This window comes from Coregonus clupeaformis, unplaced genomic scaffold (genome assembly GCF_020615455.1).
Source record: "Coregonus clupeaformis isolate EN_2021a unplaced genomic scaffold, ASM2061545v1 scaf1079, whole genome shotgun sequence".
Lineage (NCBI taxonomy): Eukaryota > Metazoa > Chordata > Actinopteri > Salmoniformes > Salmonidae > Coregonus > Coregonus clupeaformis.
Window position 1 is genome coordinate 94,548 of NW_025534533.1, and position 12,301 is coordinate 106,848.

Below are 12,301 nucleotides of genomic sequence, written 5' to 3' on the forward strand. Positions count from 1 at the left end.
TAACCCTAACCCATCCGATAAACCCCATGAGGAGAACTGGACCCTGTCCCTAACCCTAACCCATCCGATAAACCCCATGAGGAGAACTGGACCCTGTCCCTAACCCTAACCCATCCGATAAACCCCATGAGGAGAACTGGACCCTGTCCCTAACCCTAACCCATCCGATAAACCCCATGAGGAGAACTGGACCCTGTCCCTAACCCTAACCCATCCGATAAACCCCATGAGGAGAACTGGACCCTGTCCCTAACCCCTAACCCATCCGATAAACCCCATGAGGAGAACTGGACCCTGTCTCTAACCCTAACCCATCCGATAAACCCCATGAGGAGAACTGGACCCTGTCCCTAACCCTAACCCATCCGATAAAACCCCATGAGGAGAACTGGACCCTGTCCCTAACCCCAACCCATCCGATAAACCCCATGAGGAGAACTGGACCCTGTCCCTAACCTAACCCATCCGATAAACCCCATGAGGAGAACTGGACCCTGTCCCTAACCCTAACCCATCCGATAAACCCCATGAGGAGAACTGGACCCTGTCCCTAACTCCTAACCCATCCGATAAACCCCCATGAGAGGAGAACTGGACCCTGTCCCTAACTCCTAACCCATCCGATAAACCCCATGGAGGAGAACTGGATCCTGTCTGTCACAACGCGTTTGTTTCAGTTCTTCTTCTTTGATGGCATTTATCAGCATCCAACGTTGTTTCTGTTCTGATGGGGTTTATCTGCATCCAACGTTATCAGCAAAGTCAGAGCTAGTAAGGGGGAAGAAAGTCAAGTGTGAGTGTTAGTTCACGAAAGGCATGTTTTTAAAAATATATATTTTTTATTTTTTATTTTTGGGGGTCTGGATGAGGAGGAGGAGCAAGGGGGATACTGTGGGATTATTTAAGATACTCTTTGAAAAGGTAGGGTTTCAGATGTTTTCGGAAGATGGGCAGGGACTCTGCTGTCCTAGCTTCAGGAAAGGGGTGGGAGGGCCAAGAGACCCAGAGGTGGCAGAACGGGGGAGCTCGGGTTGGGGGTGTAGGATTTGGAGCAGAGCCTGAAGGTAGGGACTCAGGTTGGGGTGTAGGGTTTGAGCAGAGCCTGAAGGTAGGACTCAGGTTGGGGTGTAGGATTTGAGCAGAGCCTGAAGGTAGGGACTCAGGTTGGGGTGTAGGGTTTGAGCAGAGCCTGAAGGTAGGGACTCAGGTTGGGGTGTAGGATTTGAGCAGAGCCTGAAGGTAGGGACTCAGGGTTGGGGTGTAGGGTTTGAGCAGAGCCTGAAGGTAGGGACTCAGGTTGGGCTGTAGGATTTGAGCAGAGCCTGAAGGTAGGGACTCTGGTTGGGGTGTAGGGTTTGAGCAGAGCCTGAAGGTAGGGACTCAGGTTGGGGTGTAGGATTTGAGCAGAGCCTGAAGGTAGGGACTCTGGTTGGGGGTGGTAGGGTTTGAGCAGAGCCTGAAGGTAGGGACTCAGGTTGGGGTGTAGGGTTGGAGCATAGCCTGAAGGTAGGGACTCAGGTTGGGGTGTAGGGGTTTGAGCAGAGCCTGAAGGTAGGGACTCAGGTTGGGGTGTAGGGTTTGAGCAGAGCCTGAAGGTAGGGACTCAGGTTGGGGGTGTAGGGTTTGAGCAGAGCCTGAAGGTAGGGACTCAGGTTGGGGTGTAGGGGTTTGAGCAGAGCCTGAAGGTAGGGACTCAGGTTGGGGTGTAGGATTTGAGCAGAGCCTGAAGGTAGGGACTCAGGTTGGGGTGTAGGGTTTGAGCAGAGCCTGAAGGTAGGGACTCAGGTTGGGGTGTAGGGTTTGAGCAGAGCCTGAAGGTAGGGACTCAGGTTGGGGTGTAGGGTTTGAGCAGAGGCTGAAGGTAGGGACTCAGGTTGGGGTGTAGGGTTGGAGCATAGCCTGAAGGTAGGGACTCAGGTTGGGGGTGTAGGGTTGGAGCATAGCCTGAAGGTAGGGACTCAGGTTGGGGTGTAGGGTTGGAGCAGAGCCTGAAGGTAGGGACTCAGGTTGGGGTGTAGGGTTTGAGCAGAGCCTGAAGGTAGGGACTCAGGTTGGGGGTGTAGGGTTTTGAGCAGAGCCTGAAGGTAGGGACTCAGGTTGGGGTGTAGGGTTTGAGCAGAGCCTGAAGGTAGGGACTCAGGTTGGGGTGTAGGGTTGGAGCAGAGCCTGAAGGTAGGGACTCAGGTTGGGGTGTAGGGTTTGAGCATAGCCTGAAGGTAGGGAGGGGCAGTTCCTCTTGCTGCTCCGTAGGTAAGCACCATGGTCTTGTAGTGGATGCGAGCTTCTACTTGAAGCCAGTGGAGTGGGCGGAGAAGCAGTGTGGCATGCGAAAACTTGGGAAGGTTGAACATGGGAGAACTTGGGAAGGTTGAACATGGGAGAACTTGGGAAGGTTGAACATGGGAGAACTTGGGAAGGTTGAACATGGGAGAACTTGGGAAGGTTGAACATGGGAGAACTTGGGAAGGTTGAACATGGGAGAACTTGGGAAGGTTGAACATGGGAGAACTTGGGAAGGTTGAACATGGGAGAACTTGGGAAGGTTGAACATGGGAGAACTTGGGAAGGTTGAACATGGGAGAACTTGGGAAGGTTGAACATGGGAGAACTTGGGAAGGTTGAACATGGGAGAACTTGCCTCCTTTCCTTATTGATGTGCTTGTCCCCTCTCCTTCTTCCTCTCCTTGTCTCCTTTCCTTATTCCCCTCCTCTCTCCTCTCCTTCTTCTTCTCCTTGTCTCCTTTCCTTATTCCCCTCCTCTCCTCTCCTTATTCCTCTCCTTGTCCCCTCTCCTTTTTCCTCTCATTGTCTCCTTTCCTTATTCCCCTCCTTGTCTCCTCTCCTTCTTCCTCTCCTCTCCCTGGTGTTCAACCTTCCCAAGTTCTCTCACGTCACCCCCCTCCTCCGCACACTCCACTGGCTTCCAGTTGAAGCTCGCATCCGTTACAAGACCATGGTGCTTGCCTTTGGAGCAGCGAGGGGAACGGCACCTCTGTACCTTCGGGCTCTGATCAGTCCCTACACCCAAACGAGGGCATTGCGTTCATCCACCTCTGGCCTGCTGGCTCCCCTTCCTCTGCGGAAGCATAGTTCCCGCTCAGCCCAGTCAAAACTGTTCGCTGCCCTGGCACCCCAATGGTGGAACAAGCTCCCTCACGACGCCAGGACAGCGGAGTCACTCACCACCTTCCGGAGACATTTGAAACCCCACCTCTTTAAGGAATACCTGGGATAGGATAAAGCAATCCTTCTACCCCCACACACACAGCGGAGTCGCTCACCACCTTCCGGAGACATTTGAAACCCCACCTCTTTAAGGAATACCTGGGATAGGATAAAGTAATCCTTCACCCCCCAAAAAAAAATTTGTAAAGTGGTTATCCCACTGGCTATAGGGTGAATGCATCAATTTGTGAGTCGCTCTGGACAAGAGCGTCTGCTAAATGACGTAAATGTGCCCTTGAGCAAGGCACTTAACCCTAATTGCTCCTGTAAGGTCGCTCTGGATAAGAGCGTCTGCTAAATGACTAAAATGTAAAATGTAAATGTTGTCTCCTCTCCTTATTCCTCACAACTGAGAGCTGATTCCTAGCAGACGATGCTCTCACATATGAGAGGAGATGAACAGAGAGGAGAGAGAGGGAGGAGAGCGCTGGCCTCAGACTATTAGTGTGTATTGTTGTGAATTGTTAGATACTACTGCACTGTTGGAGTTATGAACACAAGTATTTCCCTACACCAGCAATAACATCTGCTAAATATATGTATGGACCAATAAAATTTGATTTGATTTGAGATAAACCCATATATCCATTAGGTTAAGCAGCTAGCAGCATATTAGTCTCCACTAGAGGTAAAGTAATTTAAATGTAGAACTATCTGTCATCATACTCGGTGTGTTTTATGGTTCAGTACCAACTAACAGAAACAAACGTTGGATGCCGATAAATGCCATCAAAGAAGAAGAACTGAAACAAACGCGTTGTGACAGACAGGGTCCAGTTCTCCTCATGGGGTTTATCGGTTGGATGGGTTAGGTTAGGGACAGGGTCCAGTTCTCCTCATGGGGTTTATCGGTTGGATGGGTTAGGGTTAGGTTAGGGACAGGGTCCAGTTCTCCTCATGGGGTTTATCGGTTGGATGGGTTAGGGACAGGGTCCAGCTCTCCTCATGGGGTTTATCGGTTGGATGGGTTAGGGACAGTGTCCAGTTCTCCTCATGGGGTTTATCGGTTGGATGGGTTAGGGACAGTGTCCAGTTCTCCTCATGGGGTTTATCGGTTGGATGGGTTAGGGGTTAGGTTAGGGGACAGGGTCCAGCTCTCCTCCGCTTGCTGCTTGTACTTCATGGGCTTCCGTTGTTGAAAGTGTAAACAGTGGCGCATGCACTCTGTTGTTTTCAAATATCTCTCTTTCAAGGTAAGAAAGCGTTTATATATTAACTGCGTGACTCGGGTAGTTACACATACCCTTGCTACGTTGTAATATAGCAATCAACAGCAACCTTAGCTAGTTAGTTAGCTTCTGGGATACAAACAAACCGAGCATAGCTAGCCTCTTTCCGTGATTTGCTTGTTAAGCAGCTAGCTAGCTAAAGTAACCTCCTATGGTTTGCTTGTTAAGCAGCTAGCTAACGTAACCTCCTATGGTTTGCTTGTTAAGCAGCTAGCTAACGTTAACCTCCTATGGTTTTCTTGTTAAGCAGCTAGCTAACGTTAACCTCCTATGGTTTGCTTGTTAAGCAGCTAGCTAACGTTAACCTCCTATGGTTTGCTTGTTAAGCAGCTAGCTAACGTTAACCTCCTATGGTTTGCTTGTTAAGCAGCTAGCTAACGTTAACCTCCTATGGTTTGCTTGTTAAGCAGCTAGCTAGCTAAAGTAACCTCCTATGGTTTGCTTGTTAAGCAGCTAGCTAACGTTAACCTCCTATGGTTTGCTTGTTAGGCAGCTAGCTAACGTTAACCTCCTATGGTTTGCTTGTTAAGCAGCTAGCTAACGTTAACCTCCTATGGTTTGCTTGTTAAGCAGCTAGCTAGCTAACGTTAACCTCCTATGGTTTGCTTGTTAAGCAGCTAGCTAGCTAAAGTAACCTCCTATGGTTTGCTTGTTAAGCAGCTAGCTAGCTAACGTTAACCTCCTATGGTTTGCTTGTTAAGCAGTTAGCTAGCTAACGTTAACCTCCTATGGTTTGCTTGTTAAGCAGCTAACTAGGTACCGTTAGCCTCCTTCCATGGTTCGCTTGTTAAGCAGCTAACTAGGTACCGTTAGCCTCCTTCCATGGTTCGCTTGTTAAGCAGCTAACTAGGTACCGTTAGCCTCCTTCCATGGTTCGCTTGTTAAGCAGCTAACTAGGTACCGTTAGCCTCCTTCCATGGTTCGCTTGTTAAGCAGCTAACTAGGTACCGTTAGCCTCCTTCCATGGTTCGCTTGTTAAGCAGCTAACTAGGTACCGTTAGCCTCCCATGGTTCGCTTGTTAAGCAGCTAACTAGGTACCGTTAGCCTCCTTCCATGGTTCGCTTGTTAAGCAGCTAACTAGGTACCGTTAGCCTCCTTCCATGGTTCGCTTGTTAAGCAGCTAACTAGGTACCGTTAGCCTCCTTCCATGGTTCGCTTGTTAAGCAGCTAACTAGGTACCGTTAGCCTCCTTCCATGGTTCGCTTGTTAAGCAGCTAACTAGGTACCGTTAGCCTCCTTCCATGGTTCGCTTGTTAAGCAGCTAACTAGGTATCGTTAGCCACCTTCCATGGTTCGCTTGTTAAGCAGCTAACTAGGTACCGTTAGCCTCCTTCCATGGTTCGCTTGTTAAGCAGCTAACTAGGTACCGTTAGCCACCTTCCATGGTTCGCTTGTTAAGCAGCTAACTAGGAACCGTTAGCCACCTTCCATGGTTCGCTTGTTAAGCAGCTAACTAGGTACCGTTAGCCTCCTTCCATGGTTCGCTTGTTAAGCAGCTAACTAGGTACCGTTAGCCTCCTTCCATGGTTCGCTTGCTAGGCAGAGAGTACTGTAGTTTTGGGACACAACATCAGGAGTCTGTATATTGGTTGGACTGCCTTTTTATTTAGACCTTTTTGGGATTGCATTAATGACTACAGTTGTTTACCGACCGTATCTTCAGTATTAAGCTTGAAAAGCTGGTCAATGGGAAGTTGAATGGCTGCTTCCTGGGCATTAAGAAGAACCGCCATGTTCAACTTGTCCTGTAAGGCCAGATTCTGGTTCACTGCACCAGCTCCCCTGAGTGATGGCAGTCAGATACAGTAGGTAGCTAGCTAGGTGCAGCCAGTGGAGTTTTAAAGCCATGTTCCAGAGCGAGTTTATCAATGCTAGGCTTTGCTATGTTTGATCATTCTGGCATGTTTCGCGAAGATGCTGTTGAGTGTGGGTTTAGATGTGTAACGTTAACTGTGTGTTCTGATGTGTTTTTTCAGGGACCTGATGATGAGTGATATGCGTCAGTCGTTGCTGCGTCGTGATGCCCTGAGCGCCGCTAAAGAGGTTCCAACCATGTCTGGATATTCAGCAGTCTGCTATTGTGTTGGAATGATTAGTGGTTAGTTGGAGGTAGCCTAGTTATTGCTTATTAATGTGTGTTTCAGGTGCTGTACCATCTGGATATCTACCTGTCTGGGCAGGTACAGAATAGCCCCTCCCCCTCGGTGGACACGCCCACTCTGGAACTGGTGGAGGAGTTTATACTGCACAGGGTACCACCTTTATGTCCTGCTCTCCATGGTTTCATACCACACACTCTTTAGGTTGCCTGTATGCCCTGTCTCCATGGTTTCATACCACACACTCTTTAGGTTTCCTTTATGCCCTGTCTCCATGGTTTCATACCACACACTCTTTAGGTTGCCTGTATGCCCTGTCTCCATGGTTTCATACCACACACTCTTTAGGTTGCCTGTATGCCCTGTCTCCATGGTTTCATACCACACACTCTTTAGGTTGCCTGTATGCCCTGTCTCCATGGTTTCATACCACACACTCTTTAGGTTGCCTGTATGCCCTGTCTCCATGGTTTCATACCACACACTCTTTAGGTTGCCTGTATGCCCTGTCTCCATGGTTTCATACCACACACTCTTTAGGTTGCCTGTATGCCCTGTCTCCATGGTTTCATACCACACACTCTTTAGGTTGCCTTTATGCCCTGTCTCCATGGTTTCATACCACACACTCTTTAGGTTGCCTGTATGCCCTGTCTCCATGGTTTCATACCACACACTCTTTAGGTTGCCTGTATGCCCTGTCTCCATGGTTTCATACCACACACTCTTTAGGTTGCCTGTATGTCCTGTCTCCATGGTTTCATACCACACACTCTTTAGGTTGCCTGTATGTGCTGTCTCCATGGTTTCATACCACACACTCTTTAGGTTGCCTTTATGTCCTGTCTCCATGGTTTCATACCACACACTCTTTAGGTTGCCTGTATTCCCTGTCTCCATGGTTTCATACCACACACTCTTTAGGTTGCCTTTATGACCTGTCTCCATGGTTTCATACCACACACTCTTTAGGTTGCCTGTATGCCCTGTCTCCATGGTTTCATACCACACACTCTTTAGGTTGCCTGTATGCCCTGTCTCCATGGTTTCATACCACACACTCTTTAGGTTGCCTTTATGCCCTGTCTCCATGGTTTCATACCACACACTCTTTAGGTTGCCTGTATGTCCTGTCTCCATGGTTTCATACCACACACTCTTTAGGTTGCCTGTATGCCCTGTCTCCATGGTTTCATACCACACACTCTTTAGGTTGCCTGTATGTCCTGTCTCCATGGTTTCATACCACACACTCTTTAGGTTTCCTGTATGTGCTGTCTCCATGGTTTCATACCACACACTCTTTAGGTTGCCTTTATGTCCTGTCTCCATGGTTTCATACCACACACTCTTTAGGTTGCCTTTATGCCCTGTCTCCATGGTTTCATACCACACACTCTTTAGGTTGCCTGTATGCCCTGTCTCCATGGTTTCATACCACACACTCTTTAGGTTGCCTTTATGCCCTGTCTCCATGGTTTCATACCACACACTCTTTAGGTTGCCTGTATGCCCTGTCTCCATGGTTTCATACCACACACTCTTTAGGTTGCCTGTATGTCCTGTCTCCATGGTTTCATACCACACACTCTTTAGGTTTCCTGTATGTGCTGTCTCCATGGTTTCATACCACACACTCTCTAGGTTGCCTGTATGTGCTGTCTCCATGGTTTCATACCACACACTCTTTAGGTTGCCTGTATGCCCTGTCTCCATGGTTTCATACCACACACTCTTTAGGTTGCCTTTATGCCCTGTCTCCATGGTTTCATACCACACACTCTTTAGGTTGCCTGTATGTCCTGTCTCCATGGTTTCATACCACACACTCTTTAGGTTGCCTGTATGCCCTGTCTCCATGGTTTCATACCACACACTCTTTAGGTTGCCTTTATGCCCTGTCTCCATGGTTTCATACCACACACTCTTTAGGTTGCCTGTATGCCCTGTCTCCATGGTTTCATACACACACTCTTTAGGTTGCCCTTTATGCCCTGTCTCCATGGTTTCATACCACACACTCTTTAGGTTGCCTTTATGTCCTGTCTCCATGGTTTCATACCACACACTCTTTAGGTTGCCTTTATGCCCTGTCTCCATGGTTTCATACCACACACTCTTTAGGTTGCCTGTATGCCCTGTCTCCATGGTTTCATCCCACACACTCTTTAGGTTGCCTGTATGTCCTGTCTCCATGGTTTCATACCACACACTCTTTAGGTTGCCTTTATGCCCTGTCTCCATGGTTTCATACCACACACTCTTTAGGTTGCCTGTATGCCCTGTCTCCATGGTTTCATACCACACACTCTTTAGGTTGCCTGTATGCCCTGTCTCCATGGTTTCATAACTGTTTGGTTGTGTGTGTAGAGGATGAGTGCGTTACAGGAGCTGCAGCTGTTGGAGATCATGTGCAGCTGTTTCCAGGAACAGAGTCGAGACGCTGTGAGACAACTCATCTTCTCTGCCCTGTTCACTCTACAAGGTGTGGGTCTGTCTTCAGTGTGTGTCTTCAGTGTCTGTGTGTCTTCAGTGTGTGTGTGTGTGTGTGTGTCTTCAGTGTGTGTGTGTCTTCAGTGTGTGTGTGTGTCTTCAGTGTGTGTGTGTCTTCAGTGTGTGTGTGTCTTCAGTGTGTGTGTGTGTCTTCAGTGTGTGTGTGTCTTCAGTGTGTGTGTGTCTTCAGTGTGTGTGTGTCTTCTGTGTGTGTGTGTGTCTTCAGTGTGTGTGTGTCTTCAGTGTGTGTGTGTCTTCAGTGTGTGTATTTGTTCAGTGTGTGTGTGTCTTCAGTGTGTGTGTGTTGTGTGTCTTCAGTGTGTGTGTGTGTCTTCAGTGTGTGTCTTCTGTGTGTGTGTGTCTTCAGTGTGTGTCTTCAGTGTGTGTGTGTGTCTTCAGTGTGTGTCTTCTGTGTGTGTGTGTCTTCAGTGTGTGTATTTGTTCAGTGTGTGTGTGTCTTCAGTGTGTGTGTGTGTCTTCAGTGTGTGTGTGTCTTCAGTGTGTGTGTGTGTGTGTGTGTGTCTTCTGTGTGTGTGTGTGTGTGTCTTCAGTGTGTGTGTGTCTTCAGTGTGTGTGTGTCTTCAGTGTGTGTATTTGTTCAGTGTGTGTGTGTCTTCTGTGTGTGTCTTCTGTGTTCAAGTTTTATTGAAGCTGTGTTTTACTTCTCCTTCTGTCGCCAAGGTAACCAGGCTGACGAGAGTCGCATGGCTGCTAGGGCAAGCTAGTCTCCATGGCGATCGCTGTGGGCAGGGTCCCCATCCTGCAGTGTGCTGCTACCTGGTTACAGGTTAGAACACACCTTCACTTAACATGGACAGGGGCAAGTCTATGGAGGGATTTCAGTGGTACCTTCACTTAACATGGACAGGGCAAGTCTATGGAGGGATTTCAGTGGTACCTTCACTTAACATGGACAGGGCAAGTCTATGGAGGGATTTCAGAACACACACCTTCACTTAACATGGACAGGGCAAGTCTATGGAGGGATTTCAGAACACACACCTTCACTTAACATGGACAGGGCAAGTCTATGGAGGGATTTCAGTGATACCTTCACTTAACATGGACAGGGCAAGTCTATGGAGGGATTTCCAGTGATACCTTCACTTAACATAGACAGGGCAAGTCTATGGAGGGATTTCAGAACACACACCTTCACTTAACATGGACAGGGCAAGTCTATGGAGGGGGATTTCAGTGATACCTTCACTTAACATGGACAGGTCAAGTCTATGGAGGGATTTCAGAACACACACCTTCACTTAACATGGACAGGGCAAGTCTATGGAGGGATTTCAGTGGTACCTTCACTTAACATGGACAGGGGCAAGTCTATGGAGGGATTTCAGTGGTACCTTCACTTAACATGGACAGGGCAAGTCTATGGAGGGATTTCAGTGGTACCTTCACTTAACATGGACAGGGCAAGTCTATGGAGGGATTTCAGTGATACCTTCACTTAACATGGACAGGGCAAGTCTATGGAGGGATTTCAGTGGTACCTTCACTTAACATGGACAGGGCAAGTCTATGGAGGGATTTCAGTGATACCTTCACTTAACATGGACAGGGCAAGTCTATGGAGGGATTTCAGTGGTACCTTCACTTAACATGGACAGGGCAAGTCTATGGAGGGATTTCAGTGATACCTTCACTTAACAAGGACAGGGCAAGTCTATGGAGGGATTTCAGAACACACACCTTCACTTAACATGGACAGGGCAAGTCTATGGAGGGATTTCAGTGGTACCTTCACTTAACATGGACAGGGCAAGTCTATGGAGGGATTTCAGTGACACCTTCACTTAACATGGACAGGGCAAGTCTATGGAGGGATTTCAGTGGTACCTTCACTTAACATGGACAGGGCAAGTCTATGGAGGGATTTCAGAACACACACCTTCACTTAACATGGACAGGGCAAGTCTATGGAGGGATTTCAGTGGTACCTTCACTTAACATGGACAGGGCAAGTCTATGGAGGGATTTCAGTGGTACCTTCACTTAACATGGACAGGGCAAGTCTATGGAGAGATTTCAGTGATACCTTCACTTAACATGGACAGGGGCAAGTCTATGGAGGGATTTCAGTGGTACCTTCACTTAAGATGGACAGGGCAAGTCTATGGAGGGATTTCAGAACACACACCTTCACTTAACATGGACAGGTCAAGTCTATGGAGGGATTTCAGTGGTACCTTCACTTAACATGGACAGGGCAAGTCTATGGAGGGATTTCAGTGGTACCTTCACTTAACATGGACAGGGCAAGTCTATAGAGGGATTTCAGAACACACACCTTAACTTAACATGGACAGGGCAATTCTATAGAGGGATTTCAGTGGTACCTTCACTTAACATGGATAGGGCAAGTCTATGGAGGGATTTCAGTGATACCTTCACTTAACATGGACAGGGCAAGTCTATGGAGGGATTTCAGTGGTACCTTCACTTAACATGGACAGGGCAAGTCTATGGAGGATTTCAGTGGTACCTTCACTTAACATGGACAGGTCAAGTCTATGGAGGGATTTCAGTGGTACCTTCACTTAACATGGACAGGGCAAGTCTATGGAGGGATTTCAGTGGTACCTTCACTTAACACATGGACAGGGCAAGTCTATGGAGGGATTTCAGTGGTACCTTCACTTAACATGGACAGGGCAAGTCTATGGAGGGATTTCAGAACACACACCTTCACTTAACATGGACAGGGCAAGTCTATGGAGGGATTTCAGTGGTACCTTCACTTAACATGGACAGGGCAAGTCTATGGAGGGATTTCAGTGGTACCTTCACTTAACATGGACAGGGCAAGTCTATGGAGGGATTTCCAGAACACACACCTTCACTTAACATGGACAGGGCAAGTCTATGGAGGGATTTCAGTGATACCTTCACTTAACATGGACAGGGCAAGTCTATGGAGGGATTTCAGTGGTACCTTCACTTAACATGGACAGGGCAAGTCTATGGAGGGATTTCAGTGGTACCTTCACTTAACATGGACAGGTCAAGTCTATGGAGGGATTTCAGTGGTACCTTCACTTAACATGGACAGGGCAAGTCTATGGAGGGATTTCAGTGGTACCCTTCACTTAACATGGACAGGGCAAGTCTATGGAGGGATTTCAGTGGTACCTTCACTTAACATGGACAGGGCAAGTCTATGGAGGGATTTCAGAACACACACCTTCACTTAACATGGACAGGGCAAGTCTATGGAGGGATTTCAGTGGTACCTTCACTTAACA

General features: G+C 48.1%; 1 pseudogene; it reads left to right on the forward strand.

The window, feature by feature from the left end:
- Positions 1-4,294: 4,294 nt before the first annotated feature.
- Positions 4,295-12,301, forward strand: part of LOC121562193 — a 50,622-nt pseudogene continuing 42,615 nt past the window's right edge.